The sequence below is a fragment of the Limanda limanda genome, chromosome 10, assembly GCF_963576545.1.
Source record: "Limanda limanda chromosome 10, fLimLim1.1, whole genome shotgun sequence".
In the NCBI taxonomy this organism is placed as follows: domain Eukaryota; kingdom Metazoa; phylum Chordata; class Actinopteri; order Pleuronectiformes; family Pleuronectidae; genus Limanda; species Limanda limanda.
The window spans coordinates 5509202-5527124 of NC_083645.1; the positions used below are offsets into that span (position 1 = coordinate 5509202).

Genomic DNA, 17923 nt, shown 5'->3' on the forward strand with positions numbered 1-17923 from the left:
ATTTCCCACAATGGGTGTGACCAAAGTTTAGCCTCCTTCGTTTTTTGACCGTAGCAAAGGGTCCACTCACCTGATGGAGGAATATACAGGCACCACTGCAGGGAAACACCTGTACTTGCTCCGGCAGTACATATTATAAATTGGATACGATACAGAGAAGATTAGCATGGCCCCTGCGAAAGGATGACACGCAAATTCGTGAAGCGTTTCCATATTTTGGTCCAAAATTGACTTTGGCACAAGGCTACTTCATCCTTTTCTAGGAATCTTCCGCTTATCTGTGTTCCAGGAGGCTTTACTCTGAGCCTCTTTATGAATTCACACGGTACAAACTGGACGGATTTGTAGCCATTTTCAATGTATCGGTGATCGTTAGAGAGAGGCCAGTGATGCGAAACCATATTTCCCACAATGGGTGTGACCAAAGTTTAGCCTCCTTCCTTTTTTGACCGTAGCAAAGGGTCCACTCACCTGATGGGGGAATATACAGGCACCACTGCAGGGAAACACCTGTACTTGCTCCGGCAGTACATATAATAAATTGGATACGATACAGAGAAGATTAGCATGGCCCCTGCGAAAGGATGACACGCAAATTCGTGAAGCGTTTCCATATCTTGGTCCAAAAATGACTTTGGCACAAGGCTACTTTCATCCTTTTCTAGGAATCTTCTGCTTATCTGTGTTCCAGGAGGCTTTACTCTGAGCCACTTTATGAATTCACAGGTACAAACTGGAAGGATTTGTAGCCATTTTTAATGTATCGGTGATCGTTAGAGCGAGGCCAGTAATGCGAAACCATATTTCCCACAATGGATGTGACCAAAGTTTAGCCTCTTTCCTTTATTGACCGTAGCAAAGGGTCCACTCACCTGATGGGGGAATATATACAGGCACCACTGCAGGGAAAAACCTGTACTTGCTTCGGCAGTACATATAATAAATTGGATACGATACAGAGAAGATTAGCATGGCCCCTGCGAAAGGATGACACGCAAATTCGTGAAGCGTTTCCATATTTTGGTCCAAAAATGACTTTGGCACAAGGCTACTTTCCTCCTTTTCTAGGAATCTTCCACTCATCTGTGTTCCAGGAGGCTTTACTCTGAGCCTCTTTATGAATTCACACGGTACAAACTGGAAGGATTTGTAGCCATTTTCAATGTACCGGTGATCGTTAGAGAGAGGCCAGTGATGCGAAACCATATTTCCCACAATGGGTGTGACCAAAGTTTAGCCTCCTTCCTTTTTTGACCGTAGCAAAGGGTCCACTCACCTGATGGGGGAATATACAGGCACCACTGCAGGGGAAAACCTGTACTTGCTTCAGCAGTACATATAATAAATTGGATACGATACAGAGAAGATTAGCATGGCACCTGCGAAAGGATGACACGAAAATTCCTGAAGCGTTTCCATATTTTGGTCCAAAAATGACTTTGGCACAAGGCTACTTCATCCTTTTCTAGGAATCTTCCGCTTATCTGTGTTCCAGGAGGCTTTACTCTGAGCCTCTTTATGAATTCACACGGTACAAACTGGACGGATTTGTAGCCATTTTCAATGCATCGTGATCGTTAGAGAGAGGCCAGTGATGCGAAACCATATTTCCCACAATGGGTGTGACCAAAGTTTAGCCTCCTTCCTTTTTTGACCGTAGCAAAGGGTCCACTCACCTGATGGGGGAATATACAGGCACCACTGCAGGGAAACACCTGTACTTGCTCCGGCAGTACATATAATAAATTGGATACGATACAGAGAAGATTAGCATGGCCCCTGCGAAAGGATGACACGCAAATTCGTGAAGCGTTTCCATATTTTGGTCCAAAAATGACTTTGGCACAAGGCTACCTTCATCCTTTTCTAGGAATCTTCTGCTTATCTGTGTTCCAGGAGGCTTTACTCTGAGCCACTTTTTGAATTCACAGGTACAAACTGGAAGGATTTGTAGCAATTTTTAATGTATCGGTGATCGTTAGAGCGAGGCCAGTAATGCGAAACCATATTTCCCACAATGGATGTGACCAAAGTTTAGCCTCCTTCCTTTTTTGACCATAGCAAAGGGTCCACTCACCTGATGGGGGAATATATACAGGCACCACTGCAGGGAAAAACCTGTACTTGCTTCGGCAGTACATATAATAAATTGGATACGATACAGAGAAGATTAGCATGGCCCCTGCGAAAGGATGACACGCAAATTCGTGAAGCGTTTCCATATTTTGGTCCAAAAATGACTTTGGCACAAGGCTACTTTCCTCCTTTTCTAGGAATCTTCCACTCATCTGTGTTCCAGGAGGCTTTACTCTGAGCCTCTTTATGAATTCACACGGTACAAACTGGAAGGATTTGTAGCCATTTTCAATGTACCGGTGATCGTTAGAGAGAGGCCAGTGATGCGAAACCATATTTCCCACAATGGGTGTGACCAAAGTTTAGCCTCCTTCCTTTTTTGACCGTAGCAAAGGGTCCACTCACCTGATGGGGGATTATATACAGGCACCACTGCAGGGAAAAACCTGTACTCGCTTCGGCAGTACATATAATAAATTGGATACGATACAGAAAAGATTAGCATGGCCCCTGCGAAAGGATGACACGCGAATTCGTGAAGCGTTTCCATATTTTGGTCCAAAAATGACTTTGTCACAAGGCTACTTCATCCTTTTCTAGGAATCTTCCGCTTATCTGTGTTCCAGGAGGCTTTACTCTGAGCCTCTTTATGAATTCACACGGTACAACCTGGACGGATTTGTAGCCATTTTCAATGCATCGTGATCGTTAGAGAGAGGCCAGTGATGTGAAACCATATTTCCCACAATGGGTGTGACCAAAGTTTAGCCTCCTTCCTTTTTTGACCGTAGCAAAGGGTCCACTCACCTGATGGGGGAATATACAGGCACCACTGCAGGGAAACACCTGTACTTGCTCCGGCAGTACATATAATAAATTGGATACGATACAGAGAAGATTAGCATGGCCCCTGCGAAAGCATGACACGCAAATTCGTGAAGCGTTTCCATATTTTGGTCCAAAAATGACTTTGGCACAAGGCTACTTTCATCCTTTTCTAGGACTCTTCCGCTTATCTGTGTTCCAGGAGACTTTACTCTGAGCCTCTTTAAGAATTCACACGGTACAAACTGGAAGGATTTGTAGCCATTTTCAATGTATCGGTGATCGTTAGAGAGAGGCCAGTGATGCAAAACCATATTTCCCACAATGGGTGTGACCAAAGTTTAGCCTCCTTCCTTTTTTGACCGTAGCAAAGGGTCCACTCACCTGATGGGGGAATATACAGGCACCACTGCAGGGAAACTTGCTCCGGCAGTACATATAATAAATTGGATACGATACAGAGAAGATTAGCATGGCCCCTGCGAAAGGATGACACGCAAATTCGTGAAGCGTTTCCATATTTTGGTCCAAAAATGACTTTGGCACAAGGCTACTTTCATCCTTTTCTAGGAATCTTCTGCTTATCTGTGTTCCAGGAGGCTTTACTCTGAGCCACTTCATGAATTCACAGGTACAAACTGGAAGGATTTGTAGCCATTTTTAATGTATCGGTGATCGTTAGAGCGAGGCCAGTAATGCGAAACCATATGTCCCACAATGGATGTGACCAAAGTTTAGCCTCCTTCCTTTTTTGACCGTAGCAAAGGGTCCACTCACCTGATGGGGGAATATATACAGGCACCACTGCAGGGAAAAACCTGTACTTGCTTCGGCAGTACATATAATAAATTGGATACGATACAGAGAAGATTAGCATGGCCCCTGCGAAAGGATGACACGCAAATTCGTGAAGCGTTTCCATATTTTGGTCCAAAAATGACTTTGGCACAAGGCTACTTTCCTCCTTTTCTAGGAATCTTCCACTTATCTGTGTTCCAGGAGGCTTTACTCTGAGCCTCTTTATGAATTCACACGGTACAAACTGGAAGGATTTGTAGCCATTTTCAATGTACCGGTGATCGTTAGAGAGAGGCCAGTGATGCGAAACCATATTTCCCACAATGGGTGTGACCAAAGTTTAGCCTCCTTCCTTTTTTGACCGTAGCAAAGGGTCCACTCACCTGATGGGGGAATATATACAGGCACCACTGCAGGGAAAAACCTGTACTTGCTTCGGCAGTACATATAATAAATTGGATACGATACAGAGAAGATTAGCATGGCCCCTGCGAAAGGATGACACGCAAATTCGTGAAGCGTTTCCATATTTTGGTCCAAAAATGACTTTGGCACAAGGCTACTTTCCTCCTTTTCTAGGAATCTTCCACTTATCTGTGTTCCAGGAGGCTTTACTCTGAGCCTCTTTATGAATTCACACGGTACAAACTGGACAGATTTGTAGCCATTTTCAATGTATCGGTGATCGTTAGAGAGAGGCCAGTGATGCGAAACCATATTTTCCACAATGGGTGTGACCAAAGTTTAGCCTCCTTCCTTTTTTGTTCGTAGCAAAGGGTCCACTCACCTGATGGGGGTTTATATACAGGCACCATTGCAGGGAAAAACCTGTACTTGCTTCGGCAGTACATATAATAAATTGGATACGATACAGAGAAGATTAGCATGGCCCCTGCGAAAGGATGACACGCAAATTCGTGAAGCGTTTCCATATTTTGGTCCAAAAATGACTTTGGCACAAGGCTACTTCATCCTTTTCTAGGAATCTTCCGCTTATCTGTGTTCCAGGAGGCTTTACTCTGAGCCTCTTTATGAATTCACACGGTACAACCTGGACGGATTTGTAGCCATTTTCAATGCATCGTGATCGTTAGAGAGAGGCCAGTGATGTGAAACCATATTTCCCACAATGGGTGTGACCAAAGTTTAGCCTCCTTCCTTTTTTGACCGTAGCAAAGGGTCCACTCACCTGATGGGGGATTATATACAGGCACCACTGCAGGGAAACACCTGTACTTCCTCCGGCAGTACATATAATAAATTGGATACGATACAGAGAATATTAGCATGGCCCCTGCGAAAGCATGACACGCAAATTCGTGAAGCGTTTCCATATTTTGGTCCAAAAATGACTTTGGCACAAGGCTACTTTCATCCTTTTCTAGGACTCTTCCGCTTGTCTGTGTTCCAGGAGACTTTACTCTGAGCCTCTTTAAGAATTCACACGGTACAAACTGGAAGGATTTGTAGCCATTTTCAATGTATCGGTGATCGTTAGAGAGAGGCCAGTGATGCGAAACCATATTTCCCACAATGGGTGTGACCAAAGTTTAGCCTCCTTCCTTTTTTGACCGTAGCAAAGGGTCCACTCACCTGATGGGGGAATATACAGGCACCACTGCAGGGCAACAGCTGTATTTGCTCCGGCAGTACATATAATAAATTGGATACGATACAGAGAAGATTAGCATGACCCCTGCGAAAGGATGACACGCAAATTCGTGAAGCGTTTCCATATTTTGGTCCAAAAATGACTTTGTCACAAGGCTACTTTAATCCTTTTCTAGGAATCTTCCGCTTATCTGTGTTCCAGGAGGCTTTACTCTGAGCCTCTTTATGAATTCACAGGTACAAACTGGAAGGATTTGTAGCCATTTTTAATGTATCAGTGATCGTTAGAGAGAGGCCAGTAATGCAAAACCATATTTCCCACAATGGGTGTGACCAAAGTTTAGCCTCCTTCCTTTTTTGACCGTAGCAAAGGGTCCACTCACCTGATGGGGGAATATACAGGCACCACTGCAGGGAAAAACCTGTACTTGCTTCGGCAGTACATATAATACATCGGATATGATACAGAGAAGATTAGCATGGCCCCTGCGAAAGGATGACACGCAAATTCGTGAAGCGTTTCCATATTTTGGTCCAAACATGACTTTGGCACAAGGCTACTTCATCCTTTTCCAGGAATCTTCCGCTTATCTGTGTTCCAGGAGGCTTTACTCTGAGCCTCTTTATGAATTCACACGGTACAAACTGGAAGGATTTGTAGCCATTTTCAATGTATCTGTGATCGTTAGAGAGAGGCCAGTGATGCGAAACCATATTTCCCACAATGGGTGTGACCAAAGTTTAGCCTCCTTCCTTTTTTGACCGTAGCAAAGGGTCCACTCACCTGATGGGGGAATATATACAGGCACCACTCCAGGGAAAAACCTGTACTTGCTTCGGCAGTACATATAATAAATTGGATACGATACAGAGAAGATTAGCATGGCCCCTGCGAAAGGATGACACGCAAATTCGTGAAGCGTTTCCATATTTTGGTCCAAAAATGACTTTGGCACAAGGCTACTTTCCTCCTTTTCTAGGAATCTTCCACTCATCTGTGTTCCAGGAGGCTTTACTCTGAGCCTCTTTATGAATTCACACGGTACAAACTGGAAGGATTTGTAGCCATTTTCAATGTACCGGTGATCGTTAGAGAGAGGCCAGTGATGCGAAACCATATTTCCCACAATGGGTGTGACCAAAGTTTAGCCTCCTTCCTTTTTTGACCGTAGCAAAGGGTCCACTCACCTGATGGGGGAATATACAGGCACCACTGCAGGGAAAAACCTGTACTTGCTTCAGCAGTACATATAATAAATTGGATACGATACAGAGAAGATTAGCATGGCCCCTGCGAAAGGATGACACGAAAATTCCTGAAGCGTTTCCATATTTTGGTCCAAAAATGACTTTGGCACAAGGCTACTTCATCCTTTTCTAGGAATCTTCCGCTTATCTGTGTTCCAGGAGGCTTTACTCTGAGCCTCTTTATGAATTCACACGGTACAACCTGGACGGATTTGTAGCCATTTTCAATGCATCGTGATCGTTAGAGAGAGGCCAGTGATGTGAAACCATATTTCCCACAATGGGTGTGACCAAAGTTTAGCCTCCTTCCTTTTTTGACCGTAGCAAAGGGTCCACTCACCTGATGGGGGAATATACAGGCACCACTGCAGGGAAACACCTGTACTTGTTCCGGCAGTACATATAATAAATTGGATACGATACAGAGAAGATTAGCATGGCCCCTGCGAAAGCATGACACGCAAATTCGTGAAGCGTTTCCATATTTTGGTCCAAAAATGACTTTGGCACAAGGCTACTTTCATCCTTTTCTAGGACTCTTCCGCTTATCTGTGTTCCAGGAGACTTTACTCTGAGCCTCTTTAAGAATTCACACGGTACAAACTGGAAGGATTTGTAGCCATTTTCAATGTATCGGTGATCGTTAGAGAGAGGCCAGTGATGCAAAACCATATTTCCCACAATGGGTGTGACCAAAGTTTAGCCTCCTTCCTTTTTTGACCGTAGCAAAGGGTCCACTCACCTGATGGGGGAATATACAGGCACCACTGCAGGGAAAAACCTGTACTTGCTTCAGCAGTACATATAATAAATTGGATACGATACAGAGAAGATTAGCATGGCCCCTGCGAAAGGATGACACGCAAATTCGTGAAGCGTTTCCATATTTTGGTCCAAAAATGACTTTGGCACAAGGCTACTTTCATCCTTTTCTAGGAATCTTCTGCTTATCTGTGTTCCAGGAGGCTTTACTCTGAGCCACTTTATGAATTCACAGGTACAAACTGGAAGGATTTGGAGCCATTTTTAATGTATCGGTGATCGTTAGAGCGAGGCCAGTAATGCGAAACCATATGTCCCACAATGGATGTGACCAAAGTTTAGCCTCCTTCCTTTTTTGACCGTAGCAAAGGGTCCACTCACCTGATGGGGGAATATATACAGGCACCACTGCAGGGAAAAACCTGTACTTGCTTCGGCAGTACATATAATAAATTGGATACGATACAGAGAAGATTAGCATGGCCCCTGCGAAAGGATGACACGCAAATTCGTGAAGCGTTTCCATATTTTGGTCCAAAAATGACTTTGGCACAAGGCTACTTTCCTCCTTTTCTAGGAATCTTCCACTTATCTGTGTTCCAGGAGGCTTTACTCTGAGCCTCTTTATGAATTCACACGGTACAAACTGGAAGGATTTGTAGCCATTTTCAATGTACCGGTGATCGTTAGAGAGAGGCCAGTGATGCGAAACCATATTTCCCACAATGGGTGTGACCAAAGTTTAGCCTCCTTCCTTTTTTGACCGTAGCAAAGGGTCCACTCACCTGATGGGGGAAAATACAGGCACCACTGCAGGGAAAAACCTGTACTTGCTTCAGCAGTACATATAATAAATTGGATACGATACATAGAAGATTAGCATGGCCCCTGCGAAAGGATGACACGAAAATTCCTGAAGCGTTTCCATATTTTGGTCCAAAAATGACTTTGGCACAAGGCTACTTCATCCTTTTCTAGGAATCTTCCGCTTATCTGTGTTCCAGGAGGCTTTACTCTGAGCCTCTTTATGAATTCACACGGTACAAACTGGACGGATTTGTAGCCATTTTCAATGTATCGGTGATCGTTAGAGAGAGGCCAGTGATGCGAAACCATATTTCCCACAATGGGTGTGACCAAAGTTTAGCCTCCTTCCTTTTTTGACCGTAGCAAAGGGTCCACTCACCTGATGGGGGAATATATACAGGCACCACTGCAGGGAAAAACCTGTACTTGCTTCGGCAGTACATATAATAAATTGGATACGATACAGAGAAGATTAGCATGGCCCCTGCGAAAGGATGACACGCAAATTCGTGAAGCGTTTCCATATTTTGGTCCAAAAATGACTTTGGCACAAGGCTACTTTCCTCCTTTTCTAGGAATCTTCCACTTATCTGTGTTCCAGGAGGCTTTACTCTGAGCCTCTTTATGAATTCACACGGTACAAACTGGACAGATTTGTAGCCATTTTCAATGTATCGGTGATCGTTAGAGAGAGGCCAGTGATGCGAAACCATATTTTCCACAATGGGTGTGACCAAAGTTTAGCCTCCTTCCTTTTTTGTTCGTAGCAAAGGGTCCACTCACCTGATGGGGGTTTATATACAGGCACCATTGCAGGGAAAAACCTGTACTTGCTTCGGCAGTACATATAATAAATTGGATACGATACAGAGAAGATTAGCATGGCCCCTGCGAAAGGATGACACGCAAATTCGTGAAGCGTTTCCATATTTTGGTCCAAAAATGACTTTGGCACAAGGCTACTTCATCCTTCTCTAGGAATCTTCCGCTTATCTGTGTTCCAGGAGGCTTTACTCTGAGCCTCTTTATGAATTCACACGGTACAACCTGGACGGATTTGTAGCCATTTTCAATGCATCGTGATCGTTAGAGAGAGGCCAGTGATGTGAAACCATATTTCCCACAATGGGTGTGACCAAAGTTTAGCCTCCTTCCTTTTTTGACCGTAGCAAAGGGTCCACTCACCTGATGGGGGAATATACAGGCACCACTGCAGGGAAACACCTGTACTTGTTCCGGCAGTACATATAATAAATTGGATACGATACAGAGAAGATTAGCATGGCCCCTGCGAAAGCATGACACGCAAATTCGTGAAGCGTTTCCATATTTTGGTCCAAAAATGACTTTGGCACAAGGCTACTTTCCTCCTTTTCTAGGAATCTTCCACTTATCTGTGTTCCAGGAGGCTTTACTCTGAGCCTCTTTATGAATTCACACGGTACAAACTGGAAGGATTTGTAGCCATTTTCAATGTACCGGTGATCGTTAGAGAGAGGCCAGTGATGCGAAACCATATTTCCCACAATGGGTGTGACCAAAGTTTAGCCTCCTTCCTTTTTTGACCGTAGCAAAGGGTCCACTCACCTGATGGGGGAATATATACAGGCACCACTGCAGGGAAAAACCTGTACTTGCTTCGGCAGTACATATAATAAATTGGATACGATACAGAGAAGATTAGCATGGCCCCTGCGAAAGGATGACACGCAAATTCGTGAAGCGTTTCCATATTTTGGTCCAAAAATGACTTTGGCACAAGGCTACTTTCCTCCTTTTCTAGGAATCTTCCACTTATCTGTGTTCCAGGAGGCTTTACTCTGAGCCTCTTTATGAATTCACACGGTACAAACTGGACAGATTTGTAGCCATTTTCAATGTATCGGTGATCGTTAGAGAGAGGCCAGTGATGCGAAACCATATTTTCCACAATGGGTGTGACCAAAGTTTAGCCTCCTTCCTTTTTTGTTCGTAGCAAAGGGTCCACTCACCTGATGGGGGTTTATATACAGGCACCATTGCAGGGAAAAACCTGTACTTGCTTCGGCAGTACATATAATAAATTGGATACGATACAGAGAAGATTAGCATGGCCCCTGCGAAAGGATGACACGCAAATTCGTGAAGCGTTTCCATATTTTGGTCCAAAAATGACTTTGGCACAAGGCTACTTCATCCTTTTCTAGGAATCTTCCGCTTATCTGTGTTCCAGGAGGCTTTACTCTGAGCCTCTTTATGAATTCACACGGTACAACCTGGACGGATTTGTAGCCATTTTCAATGCATCGTGATCGTTAGAGAGAGGCCAGTGATGTGAAACCATATTTCCCACAATGGGTGTGACCAAAGTTTAGCCTCCTTCCTTTTTTGACCGTAGCAAAGGGTCCACTCACCTGATGGGGGATTATATACAGGCACCACTGCAGGGAAACACCTGTACTTCCTCCGGCAGTACATATAATAAATTGGATACGATACAGAGAATATTAGCATGGCCCCTGCGAAAGCATGACACGCAAATTCGTGAAGCGTTTCCATATTTTGGTCCAAAAATGACTTTGGCACAAGGCTACTTTCATCCTTTTCTAGGACTCTTCCGCTTGTCTGTGTTCCAGGAGACTTTACTCTGAGCCTCTTTAAGAATTCACACGGTACAAACTGGAAGGATTTGTAGCCATTTTCAATGTATCGGTGATCGTTAGAGAGAGGCCAGTGATGCGAAACCATATTTCCCACAATGGGTGTGACCAAAGTTTAGCCTCCTTCCTTTTTTGACCGTAGCAAAGGGTCCACTCACCTGATGGGGGAATATACAGGCACCACTGCAGGGCAACAGCTGTATTTGCTCCGGCAGTACATATAATAAATTGGATACGATACAGAGAAGATTAGCATGACCCCTGCGAAAGGATGACACGCAAATTCGTGAAGCGTTTCCATATTTTGGTCCAAAAATGACTTTGTCACAAGGCTACTTTAATCCTTTTCTAGGAATCTTCCGCTTATCTGTGTTCCAGGAGGCTTTACTCTGAGCCTCTTTATGAATTCACAGGTACAAACTGGAAGGATTTGTAGCCATTTTTAATGTATCAGTGATCGTTAGAGAGAGGCCAGTAATGCAAAACCATATTTCCCACAATGGGTGTGACCAAAGTTTAGCCTCCTTCCTTTTTTGACCGTAGCAAAGGGTCCACTCACCTGATGGGGGAATATACAGGCACCACTGCAGGGAAAAACCTGTACTTGCTTCGGCAGTACATATAATACATCGGATATGATACAGAGAAGATTAGCATGGCCCCTGCGAAAGGATGACACGCAAATTCGTGAAGCGTTTCCATATTTTGGTCCAAACATGACTTTGGCACAAGGCTACTTCATCCTTTTCCAGGAATCTTCCGCTTATCTGTGTTCCAGGAGGCTTTACTCTGAGCCTCTTTATGAATTCACACGGTACAAACTGGAAGGATTTGTAGCCATTTTCAATGTATCTGTGATCGTTAGAGAGAGGCCAGTGATGCGAAACCATATTTCCCACAATGGGTGTGACCAAAGTTTAGCCTCCTTCCTTTTTTGACCGTAGCAAAGGGTCCACTCACCTGATGGGGGAATATATACAGGCACCACTCCAGGGAAAAACCTGTACTTGCTTCGGCAGTACATATAATAAATTGGATACGATACAGAGAAGATTAGCATGGCCCCTGCGAAAGGATGACACGCAAATTCGTGAAGCGTTTCCATATTTTGGTCCAAAAATGACTTTGGCACAAGGCTACTTTCCTCCTTTTCTAGGAATCTTCCACTCATCTGTGTTCCAGGAGGCTTTACTCTGAGCCTCTTTATGAATTCACACGGTACAAACTGGAAGGATTTGTAGCCATTTTCAATGTACCGGTGATCGTTAGAGAGAGGCCAGTGATGCGAAACCATATTTCCCACAATGGGTGTGACCAAAGTTTAGCCTCCTTCCTTTTTTGACCGTAGCAAAGGGTCCACTCACCTGATGGGGGAATATACAGGCACCACTGCAGGGAAAAACCTGTACTTGCTTCAGCAGTACATATAATAAATTGGATACGATACAGAGAAGATTAGCATGGCCCCTGCGAAAGGATGACACGAAAATTCCTGAAGCGTTTCCATATTTTGGTCCAAAAATGACTTTGGCACAAGGCTACTTCATCCTTTTCTAGGAATCTTCCGCTTATCTGTGTTCCAGGAGGCTTTACTCTGAGCCTCTTTATGAATTCACACGGTACAACCTGGACGGATTTGTAGCCATTTTCAATGCATCGTGATCGTTAGAGAGAGGCCAGTGATGTGAAACCATATTTCCCACAATGGGTGTGACCAAAGTTTAGCCTCCTTCCTTTTTTGACCGTAGCAAAGGGTCCACTCACCTGATGGGGGAATATACAGGCACCACTGCAGGGAAACACCTGTACTTGTTCCGGCAGTACATATAATAAATTGGATACGATACAGAGAAGATTAGCATGGCCCCTGCGAAAGCATGACACGCAAATTCGTGAAGCGTTTCCATATTTTGGTCCAAAAATGACTTTGGCACAAGGCTACTTTCATCCTTTTCTAGGACTCTTCCGCTTATCTGTGTTCCAGGAGACTTTACTCTGAGCCTCTTTAAGAATTCACACGGTACAAACTGGAAGGATTTGTAGCCATTTTCAATGTATCGGTGATCGTTAGAGAGAGGCCAGTGATGCAAAACCATATTTCCCACAATGGGTGTGACCAAAGTTTAGCCTCCTTCCTTTTTTGACCGTAGCAAAGGGTCCACTCACCTGATGGGGGAATATACAGGCACCACTGCAGGGAAAAACCTGTACTTGCTTCAGCAGTACATATAATAAATTGGATACGATACAGAGAAGATTAGCATGGCCCCTGCGAAAGGATGACACGCAAATTCGTGAAGCGTTTCCATATTTTGGTCCAAAAATGACTTTGGCACAAGGCTACTTTCATCCTTTTCTAGGAATCTTCTGCTTATCTGTGTTCCAGGAGGCTTTACTCTGAGCCACTTTATGAATTCACAGGTACAAACTGGAAGGATTTGGAGCCATTTTTAATGTATCGGTGATCGTTAGAGCGAGGCCAGTAATGCGAAACCATATGTCCCACAATGGATGTGACCAAAGTTTAGCCTCCTTCCTTTTTTGACCGTAGCAAAGGGTCCACTCACCTGATGGGGGAATATATACAGGCACCACTGCAGGGAAAAACCTGTACTTGCTTCGGCAGTACATATAATAAATTGGATACGATACAGAGAAGATTAGCATGGCCCCTGCGAAAGGATGACACGCAAATTCGTGAAGCGTTTCCATATTTTGGTCCAAAAATGACTTTGGCACAAGGCTACTTTCCTCCTTTTCTAGGAATCTTCCACTTATCTGTGTTCCAGGAGGCTTTACTCTGAGCCTCTTTATGAATTCACACGGTACAAACTGGAAGGATTTGTAGCCATTTTCAATGTACCGGTGATCGTTAGAGAGAGGCCAGTGATGCGAAACCATATTTCCCACAATGGGTGTGACCAAAGTTTAGCCTCCTTCCTTTTTTGACCGTAGCAAAGGGTCCACTCACCTGATGGGGGAAAATACAGGCACCACTGCAGGGAAAAACCTGTACTTGCTTCAGCAGTACATATAATAAATTGGATACGATACATAGAAGATTAGCATGGCCCCTGCGAAAGGATGACACGAAAATTCCTGAAGCGTTTCCATATTTTGGTCCAAAAATGACTTTGGCACAAGGCTACTTCATCCTTTTCTAGGAATCTTCCGCTTATCTGTGTTCCAGGAGGCTTTACTCTGAGCCTCTTTATGAATTCACACGGTACAAACTGGACGGATTTGTAGCCATTTTCAATGTATCGGTGATCGTTAGAGAGAGGCCAGTGATGCGAAACCATATTTCCCACAATGGGTGTGACCAAAGTTTAGCCTCCTTCCTTTTTTGACCGTAGCAAAGGGTCCACTCACCTGATGGGGGAATATATACAGGCACCACTGCAGGGAAAAACCTGTACTTGCTTCGGCAGTACATATAATAAATTGGATACGATACAGAGAAGATTAGCATGGCCCCTGCGAAAGGATGACACGCAAATTCGTGAAGCGTTTCCATATTTTGGTCCAAAAATGACTTTGGCACAAGGCTACTTTCCTCCTTTTCTAGGAATCTTCCACTTATCTGTGTTCCAGGAGGCTTTACTCTGAGCCTCTTTATGAATTCACACGGTACAAACTGGACAGATTTGTAGCCATTTTCAATGTATCGGTGATCGTTAGAGAGAGGCCAGTGATGCGAAACCATATTTTCCACAATGGGTGTGACCAAAGTTTAGCCTCCTTCCTTTTTTGTTCGTAGCAAAGGGTCCACTCACCTGATGGGGGTTTATATACAGGCACCATTGCAGGGAAAAACCTGTACTTGCTTCGGCAGTACATATAATAAATTGGATACGATACAGAGAAGATTAGCATGGCCCCTGCGAAAGGATGACACGCAAATTCGTGAAGCGTTTCCATATTTTGGTCCAAAAATGACTTTGGCACAAGGCTACTTCATCCTTCTCTAGGAATCTTCCGCTTATCTGTGTTCCAGGAGGCTTTACTCTGAGCCTCTTTATGAATTCACACGGTACAACCTGGACGGATTTGTAGCCATTTTCAATGCATCGTGATCGTTAGAGAGAGGCCAGTGATGTGAAACCATATTTCCCACAATGGGTGTGACCAAAGTTTAGCCTCCTTCCTTTTTTGACCGTAGCAAAGGGTCCACTCACCTGATGGGGGATTATATACAGGCACCACTGCAGGGCAACAGCTGTATTTGCTCCGGCAGTACATATAATAAATTGGATACGATACAGAGAAGATTAGCATGACCCCTGCGAAAGGATGACACGCAAATTCGTGAAGCGTTTCCATATTTTGGTCCAAAAATGACTTTGTCACAAGGCTACTTTAATCCTTTTCTAGGAATCTTCCGCTTATCTGTGTTCCAGGAGGCTTTACTCTGAGCCTCTTTATGAATTCACAGGTACAAACTGGAAGGATTTGTAGCCATTTTTAATGTATCAGTGATCGTTAGAGAGAGGCCAGTGATGCGAAACCATATTTCCCACAATGGGTGTGACCAAAGTTTAGCCTCCTTCCTTTTTTGACCGTAGCAAAGGGTCCACTCACCTGATGGGGGAATATATACAGGCACCACTCCAGGGAAAAACCTGTACTTGCTTCGGCAGTACATATAATAAATCGGATATGATACAGAGAAGATTAGCATGGCCCCTGCGAAAGGATGACACGCAAATTCGTGAAGCGTTTCCATATTTTGGTCCAAACATGACTTTGGCACAAGGCTACTTTCCTCCTTTTCTAGGAATCTTCCACTCATCTGTGTTCCAGGAGGCTTTACTCTGAGCCTCTTTATGAATTCACACGGTACAAACTGGAAGGATTTGTAGCCATTTTCAATGTACCGGTGATCGTTAGAGAGAGGCCAGTGTTGCGAAACCATATTTCCCACAATGGGTGTGACCAAAGTTTAGCCTCCTTCCTTTTTTGACCGTAGCAAAGGGTCCACTCACCTGATGGGGGAATATACGGGCACCACTGCAGGGAAAAACCTGTACTTGCTTCAGCAGTACATATAATAAATTGGATACGATACAGAGAAGATTAGCATGGCCCCTGCGAAAGGATGACACGAAAATTCCTGAAGCGTTTCCATATTTTGGTCCAAAAATGACTTTGGCACAAGGCTACTTCATCCTTTTCTAGGAATCTTCCGCTTATCTGTGTTCCAGGAGGCTTTACTCTGAGCCTCTTTATGAATTCACCCGGTACAAACTGGACGGATTTGTTGCCATTTTCAATGTATCGGTGATCGTTAGAGAGAGGCCAGTGATGCGAAACCATATTTCCCACAATGGGTGTGACCAAAGTTTAGCCTCCTTCCTTTTTTGACCGTAGCAAAGGGTCCACTCACCTGATGGGGGAATATACAGGCACCACTGCAGGGAAACACCTGTACTTGCTCCGGCAGTACATATAATAAATTGGATACGATACAGAGAAGATTAGCATGGCCCCTGCGAAAGAATGACACGCAAATTCGTGAAGCGTTTCCATATTTTGGTCCAAAAATGACTTTGGCACAAGGCTACTTTCATCCTTTTCTAGGAATCTTCTGCTTATCTGTGTTCCAGGAGGCTTTACTCTGAGCCACTTTATGAATTCACAGGTACAAACTGGAAGGATTTGTAGCCATTTTTAATGTATCGGTGATCGTTAGAGCGAGGCCAGTAATGCGAAACCATATGTCCCACAATGGATGTGACCAAAGTTTAGCCTCCTTCCTTTTTTGACCGTAGCAAAGGGTCCACTCACCTGATGGGGGAATATATACAGGCACCACTGCAGGGAAAAACCTGTACTTGCTTCGGCAGTACATATAATAAATTGGATACGATACAGAGAAGATTAGCATGGCCCCTGCGAAAGGATGACACGCAAATTCGTGAAGCGTTTCCATATTTTGGTCCAAAAATGACTTTGGCACAAGGCTACTTTCCTCCTTTTCTAGGAATCTTCCACTCATCTGTGTTCCAGGAGGCTTTACTCTGAGCCTCTTTATGAATTCACACGGTACAAACTGGAAGGATTTGTAGCCATTTTCAATGTACCGGTGATCGTTAGAGAGAGGCCAGTGATGCGAAACCATATTTCCCACAATGGGTGTGACCAAAGTTTAGCCTCCTTCCTTTTTTGACCGTAGCAAAGGGTCCACTCACCTGATGGGGGAATATACAGGCACCACTGCAGGGAAAAACCTGTACTTGCTTCAGCAGTACATATAATAAATTGGATACGATACAGAGAAGATTAGCATGGCCCCTGCGAAAGGATGACACGAAAATTCCTGAAGCGTTTCCATATTTTGGTCCAAAAATGACTTTGGCACAAGGCTACTTCATCCTTTTCTAGGAATCTTCCGCTTATCTGTGTTCCAGGAGGCTTTACTCTGAGCCTCTTTATGAATTCACCCGGTACAAACTGGACGGATTTGTAGCCATTTTCAATGTATCGGTGATCGTTAGAGAGAGGCCAGTGATGCGAAACCATATTTCCCACAATGGGTGTGACCAAAGTTTAGCCTCCTTCCTTTTTTGACCGTAGCAAAGGGTCCACTCACCTGATGGGGGAATATACAGGCACCACTGCAGGGAAACACCTGTACTTGCTCCGGCAGTACATATAATAAATTGGATACGATACAGAGAAGAATAGCATGGCCCCTGCGAAAGAATGACACGCAAATTCGTGAAGCGTTTCCATATTTTGGTCCAAAAATGACTTTGTCACAAGGCTACTTCATCCTTTTCTAGGAATCTTCCGATTATCTGTGTTCCAGGAGGCTTTACTCTGAGCCTCTTTATGAATTCACACGGTACAACCTGGACGGATTTGTAGCCATTTTCAATGCATCGTGATCGTTAGAGAGAGGCCAGTGATGTGAAACCATATTTCCCACAATGGGTGTGACCAAAGTTTAGCCTCCTTCCTTTTTTGACCGTAGCAAAGGGTCCACTCACCTGATGGGGGAAAATACAGGCACCACTGCAGGGAAACACCTGTACTTGCTCCGGCAGTACATATAATAAATTGGATACGATACAGAGAAGATTAGCATGGCCCCTGCGAAAGCATGACACGCAAATTCGTGAAGCGTTTCCATATTTTGGTCCAAAAATGACTTT

The 17923-nt window shown here is 44.2% G+C and overlaps 45 non-coding genes across 45 annotated transcripts; all 45 read left to right on the top strand.

Moving 5' to 3' along the window:
* The first annotated feature begins 111 nt into the window (after positions 1-111).
* Positions 112-218, top strand: LOC133012801 (U6 spliceosomal RNA). Its single transcript, XR_009681237.1, has one exon. It is a non-coding gene; the product is annotated as a U6 spliceosomal RNA (small nuclear RNA).
* A 294-nt stretch (positions 219-512) lies between these two features.
* Positions 513-619, top strand: LOC133012922 (U6 spliceosomal RNA). The gene has a single exon (XR_009681351.1). It is a non-coding gene; the product is annotated as a U6 spliceosomal RNA (small nuclear RNA).
* A 296-nt stretch (positions 620-915) lies between these two features.
* On the top strand, positions 916-1022 carry LOC133012481 (U6 spliceosomal RNA). The gene has a single exon (XR_009680937.1). It is a non-coding gene; the product is annotated as a U6 spliceosomal RNA (small nuclear RNA).
* Positions 1023-1317: 295 nt separating this feature from the next.
* LOC133012386 (U6 spliceosomal RNA) lies at positions 1318-1424 on the top strand. Its single transcript, XR_009680847.1, has one exon. It is a non-coding gene; the product is annotated as a U6 spliceosomal RNA (small nuclear RNA).
* Positions 1425-1717: 293 nt separating this feature from the next.
* On the top strand, positions 1718-1824 carry LOC133012728 (U6 spliceosomal RNA). The gene has a single exon (XR_009681168.1). It is a non-coding gene; the product is annotated as a U6 spliceosomal RNA (small nuclear RNA).
* A 296-nt stretch (positions 1825-2120) lies between these two features.
* Positions 2121-2227, top strand: LOC133012482 (U6 spliceosomal RNA). Its single transcript, XR_009680938.1, has one exon. It is a non-coding gene; the product is annotated as a U6 spliceosomal RNA (small nuclear RNA).
* Positions 2228-2524: 297 nt separating this feature from the next.
* LOC133012947 (U6 spliceosomal RNA) lies at positions 2525-2631 on the top strand. Its single transcript, XR_009681374.1, has one exon. It is a non-coding gene; the product is annotated as a U6 spliceosomal RNA (small nuclear RNA).
* Positions 2632-2924: 293 nt separating this feature from the next.
* Positions 2925-3031, top strand: LOC133012989 (U6 spliceosomal RNA). The gene has a single exon (XR_009681413.1). It is a non-coding gene; the product is annotated as a U6 spliceosomal RNA (small nuclear RNA).
* Positions 3032-3322: 291 nt separating this feature from the next.
* Positions 3323-3425, top strand: LOC133012420 (U6 spliceosomal RNA). Its single transcript, XR_009680880.1, has one exon. It is a non-coding gene; the product is annotated as a U6 spliceosomal RNA (small nuclear RNA).
* A 296-nt stretch (positions 3426-3721) lies between these two features.
* On the top strand, positions 3722-3828 carry LOC133012483 (U6 spliceosomal RNA). The gene has a single exon (XR_009680939.1). It is a non-coding gene; the product is annotated as a U6 spliceosomal RNA (small nuclear RNA).
* A 297-nt stretch (positions 3829-4125) lies between these two features.
* LOC133012484 (U6 spliceosomal RNA) lies at positions 4126-4232 on the top strand. The gene has a single exon (XR_009680940.1). It is a non-coding gene; the product is annotated as a U6 spliceosomal RNA (small nuclear RNA).
* Positions 4233-4529: 297 nt separating this feature from the next.
* LOC133012485 (U6 spliceosomal RNA) lies at positions 4530-4636 on the top strand. The gene has a single exon (XR_009680941.1). It is a non-coding gene; the product is annotated as a U6 spliceosomal RNA (small nuclear RNA).
* A 295-nt stretch (positions 4637-4931) lies between these two features.
* LOC133012455 (U6 spliceosomal RNA) lies at positions 4932-5038 on the top strand. The gene has a single exon (XR_009680913.1). It is a non-coding gene; the product is annotated as a U6 spliceosomal RNA (small nuclear RNA).
* Positions 5039-5333: 295 nt separating this feature from the next.
* Positions 5334-5440, top strand: LOC133012957 (U6 spliceosomal RNA). The gene has a single exon (XR_009681384.1). It is a non-coding gene; the product is annotated as a U6 spliceosomal RNA (small nuclear RNA).
* Positions 5441-5734: 294 nt separating this feature from the next.
* LOC133012355 (U6 spliceosomal RNA) lies at positions 5735-5841 on the top strand. The gene has a single exon (XR_009680818.1). It is a non-coding gene; the product is annotated as a U6 spliceosomal RNA (small nuclear RNA).
* Positions 5842-6137: 296 nt separating this feature from the next.
* On the top strand, positions 6138-6244 carry LOC133012486 (U6 spliceosomal RNA). Its single transcript, XR_009680942.1, has one exon. It is a non-coding gene; the product is annotated as a U6 spliceosomal RNA (small nuclear RNA).
* A 295-nt stretch (positions 6245-6539) lies between these two features.
* On the top strand, positions 6540-6646 carry LOC133012860 (U6 spliceosomal RNA). Its single transcript, XR_009681292.1, has one exon. It is a non-coding gene; the product is annotated as a U6 spliceosomal RNA (small nuclear RNA).
* A 293-nt stretch (positions 6647-6939) lies between these two features.
* On the top strand, positions 6940-7046 carry LOC133012975 (U6 spliceosomal RNA). The gene has a single exon (XR_009681401.1). It is a non-coding gene; the product is annotated as a U6 spliceosomal RNA (small nuclear RNA).
* Positions 7047-7341: 295 nt separating this feature from the next.
* Positions 7342-7448, top strand: LOC133012560 (U6 spliceosomal RNA). The gene has a single exon (XR_009681010.1). It is a non-coding gene; the product is annotated as a U6 spliceosomal RNA (small nuclear RNA).
* Positions 7449-7744: 296 nt separating this feature from the next.
* On the top strand, positions 7745-7851 carry LOC133012487 (U6 spliceosomal RNA). The gene has a single exon (XR_009680943.1). It is a non-coding gene; the product is annotated as a U6 spliceosomal RNA (small nuclear RNA).
* A 295-nt stretch (positions 7852-8146) lies between these two features.
* LOC133012409 (U6 spliceosomal RNA) lies at positions 8147-8253 on the top strand. Its single transcript, XR_009680870.1, has one exon. It is a non-coding gene; the product is annotated as a U6 spliceosomal RNA (small nuclear RNA).
* Positions 8254-8549: 296 nt separating this feature from the next.
* Positions 8550-8656, top strand: LOC133012488 (U6 spliceosomal RNA). Its single transcript, XR_009680944.1, has one exon. It is a non-coding gene; the product is annotated as a U6 spliceosomal RNA (small nuclear RNA).
* A 297-nt stretch (positions 8657-8953) lies between these two features.
* On the top strand, positions 8954-9060 carry LOC133012489 (U6 spliceosomal RNA). The gene has a single exon (XR_009680945.1). It is a non-coding gene; the product is annotated as a U6 spliceosomal RNA (small nuclear RNA).
* Positions 9061-9353: 293 nt separating this feature from the next.
* On the top strand, positions 9354-9460 carry LOC133012976 (U6 spliceosomal RNA). The gene has a single exon (XR_009681402.1). It is a non-coding gene; the product is annotated as a U6 spliceosomal RNA (small nuclear RNA).
* A 297-nt stretch (positions 9461-9757) lies between these two features.
* LOC133012491 (U6 spliceosomal RNA) lies at positions 9758-9864 on the top strand. The gene has a single exon (XR_009680947.1). It is a non-coding gene; the product is annotated as a U6 spliceosomal RNA (small nuclear RNA).
* A 297-nt stretch (positions 9865-10161) lies between these two features.
* Positions 10162-10268, top strand: LOC133012493 (U6 spliceosomal RNA). Its single transcript, XR_009680948.1, has one exon. It is a non-coding gene; the product is annotated as a U6 spliceosomal RNA (small nuclear RNA).
* A 295-nt stretch (positions 10269-10563) lies between these two features.
* Positions 10564-10670, top strand: LOC133012456 (U6 spliceosomal RNA). The gene has a single exon (XR_009680914.1). It is a non-coding gene; the product is annotated as a U6 spliceosomal RNA (small nuclear RNA).
* A 295-nt stretch (positions 10671-10965) lies between these two features.
* On the top strand, positions 10966-11072 carry LOC133012958 (U6 spliceosomal RNA). The gene has a single exon (XR_009681385.1). It is a non-coding gene; the product is annotated as a U6 spliceosomal RNA (small nuclear RNA).
* Positions 11073-11366: 294 nt separating this feature from the next.
* Positions 11367-11473, top strand: LOC133012356 (U6 spliceosomal RNA). The gene has a single exon (XR_009680819.1). It is a non-coding gene; the product is annotated as a U6 spliceosomal RNA (small nuclear RNA).
* Positions 11474-11769: 296 nt separating this feature from the next.
* Positions 11770-11876, top strand: LOC133012494 (U6 spliceosomal RNA). The gene has a single exon (XR_009680949.1). It is a non-coding gene; the product is annotated as a U6 spliceosomal RNA (small nuclear RNA).
* Positions 11877-12171: 295 nt separating this feature from the next.
* Positions 12172-12278, top strand: LOC133012861 (U6 spliceosomal RNA). The gene has a single exon (XR_009681293.1). It is a non-coding gene; the product is annotated as a U6 spliceosomal RNA (small nuclear RNA).
* Positions 12279-12571: 293 nt separating this feature from the next.
* LOC133012979 (U6 spliceosomal RNA) lies at positions 12572-12678 on the top strand. The gene has a single exon (XR_009681403.1). It is a non-coding gene; the product is annotated as a U6 spliceosomal RNA (small nuclear RNA).
* Positions 12679-12973: 295 nt separating this feature from the next.
* Positions 12974-13080, top strand: LOC133012561 (U6 spliceosomal RNA). The gene has a single exon (XR_009681011.1). It is a non-coding gene; the product is annotated as a U6 spliceosomal RNA (small nuclear RNA).
* A 296-nt stretch (positions 13081-13376) lies between these two features.
* Positions 13377-13483, top strand: LOC133012495 (U6 spliceosomal RNA). The gene has a single exon (XR_009680950.1). It is a non-coding gene; the product is annotated as a U6 spliceosomal RNA (small nuclear RNA).
* A 295-nt stretch (positions 13484-13778) lies between these two features.
* Positions 13779-13885, top strand: LOC133012410 (U6 spliceosomal RNA). Its single transcript, XR_009680871.1, has one exon. It is a non-coding gene; the product is annotated as a U6 spliceosomal RNA (small nuclear RNA).
* A 296-nt stretch (positions 13886-14181) lies between these two features.
* Positions 14182-14288, top strand: LOC133012496 (U6 spliceosomal RNA). The gene has a single exon (XR_009680951.1). It is a non-coding gene; the product is annotated as a U6 spliceosomal RNA (small nuclear RNA).
* A 297-nt stretch (positions 14289-14585) lies between these two features.
* LOC133012497 (U6 spliceosomal RNA) lies at positions 14586-14692 on the top strand. Its single transcript, XR_009680952.1, has one exon. It is a non-coding gene; the product is annotated as a U6 spliceosomal RNA (small nuclear RNA).
* Positions 14693-14987: 295 nt separating this feature from the next.
* On the top strand, positions 14988-15094 carry LOC133012960 (U6 spliceosomal RNA). The gene has a single exon (XR_009681387.1). It is a non-coding gene; the product is annotated as a U6 spliceosomal RNA (small nuclear RNA).
* Positions 15095-15390: 296 nt separating this feature from the next.
* On the top strand, positions 15391-15497 carry LOC133012900 (U6 spliceosomal RNA). The gene has a single exon (XR_009681330.1). It is a non-coding gene; the product is annotated as a U6 spliceosomal RNA (small nuclear RNA).
* Positions 15498-15792: 295 nt separating this feature from the next.
* LOC133012862 (U6 spliceosomal RNA) lies at positions 15793-15899 on the top strand. The gene has a single exon (XR_009681294.1). It is a non-coding gene; the product is annotated as a U6 spliceosomal RNA (small nuclear RNA).
* Positions 15900-16193: 294 nt separating this feature from the next.
* Positions 16194-16300, top strand: LOC133012935 (U6 spliceosomal RNA). Its single transcript, XR_009681363.1, has one exon. It is a non-coding gene; the product is annotated as a U6 spliceosomal RNA (small nuclear RNA).
* A 296-nt stretch (positions 16301-16596) lies between these two features.
* Positions 16597-16703, top strand: LOC133012498 (U6 spliceosomal RNA). Its single transcript, XR_009680953.1, has one exon. It is a non-coding gene; the product is annotated as a U6 spliceosomal RNA (small nuclear RNA).
* Positions 16704-16998: 295 nt separating this feature from the next.
* On the top strand, positions 16999-17105 carry LOC133012863 (U6 spliceosomal RNA). Its single transcript, XR_009681295.1, has one exon. It is a non-coding gene; the product is annotated as a U6 spliceosomal RNA (small nuclear RNA).
* Positions 17106-17399: 294 nt separating this feature from the next.
* Positions 17400-17506, top strand: LOC133012426 (U6 spliceosomal RNA). Its single transcript, XR_009680886.1, has one exon. It is a non-coding gene; the product is annotated as a U6 spliceosomal RNA (small nuclear RNA).
* Positions 17507-17799: 293 nt separating this feature from the next.
* LOC133012990 (U6 spliceosomal RNA) lies at positions 17800-17906 on the top strand. Its single transcript, XR_009681414.1, has one exon. It is a non-coding gene; the product is annotated as a U6 spliceosomal RNA (small nuclear RNA).
* The last annotated feature ends 17 nt before the right edge of the window (positions 17907-17923 follow it).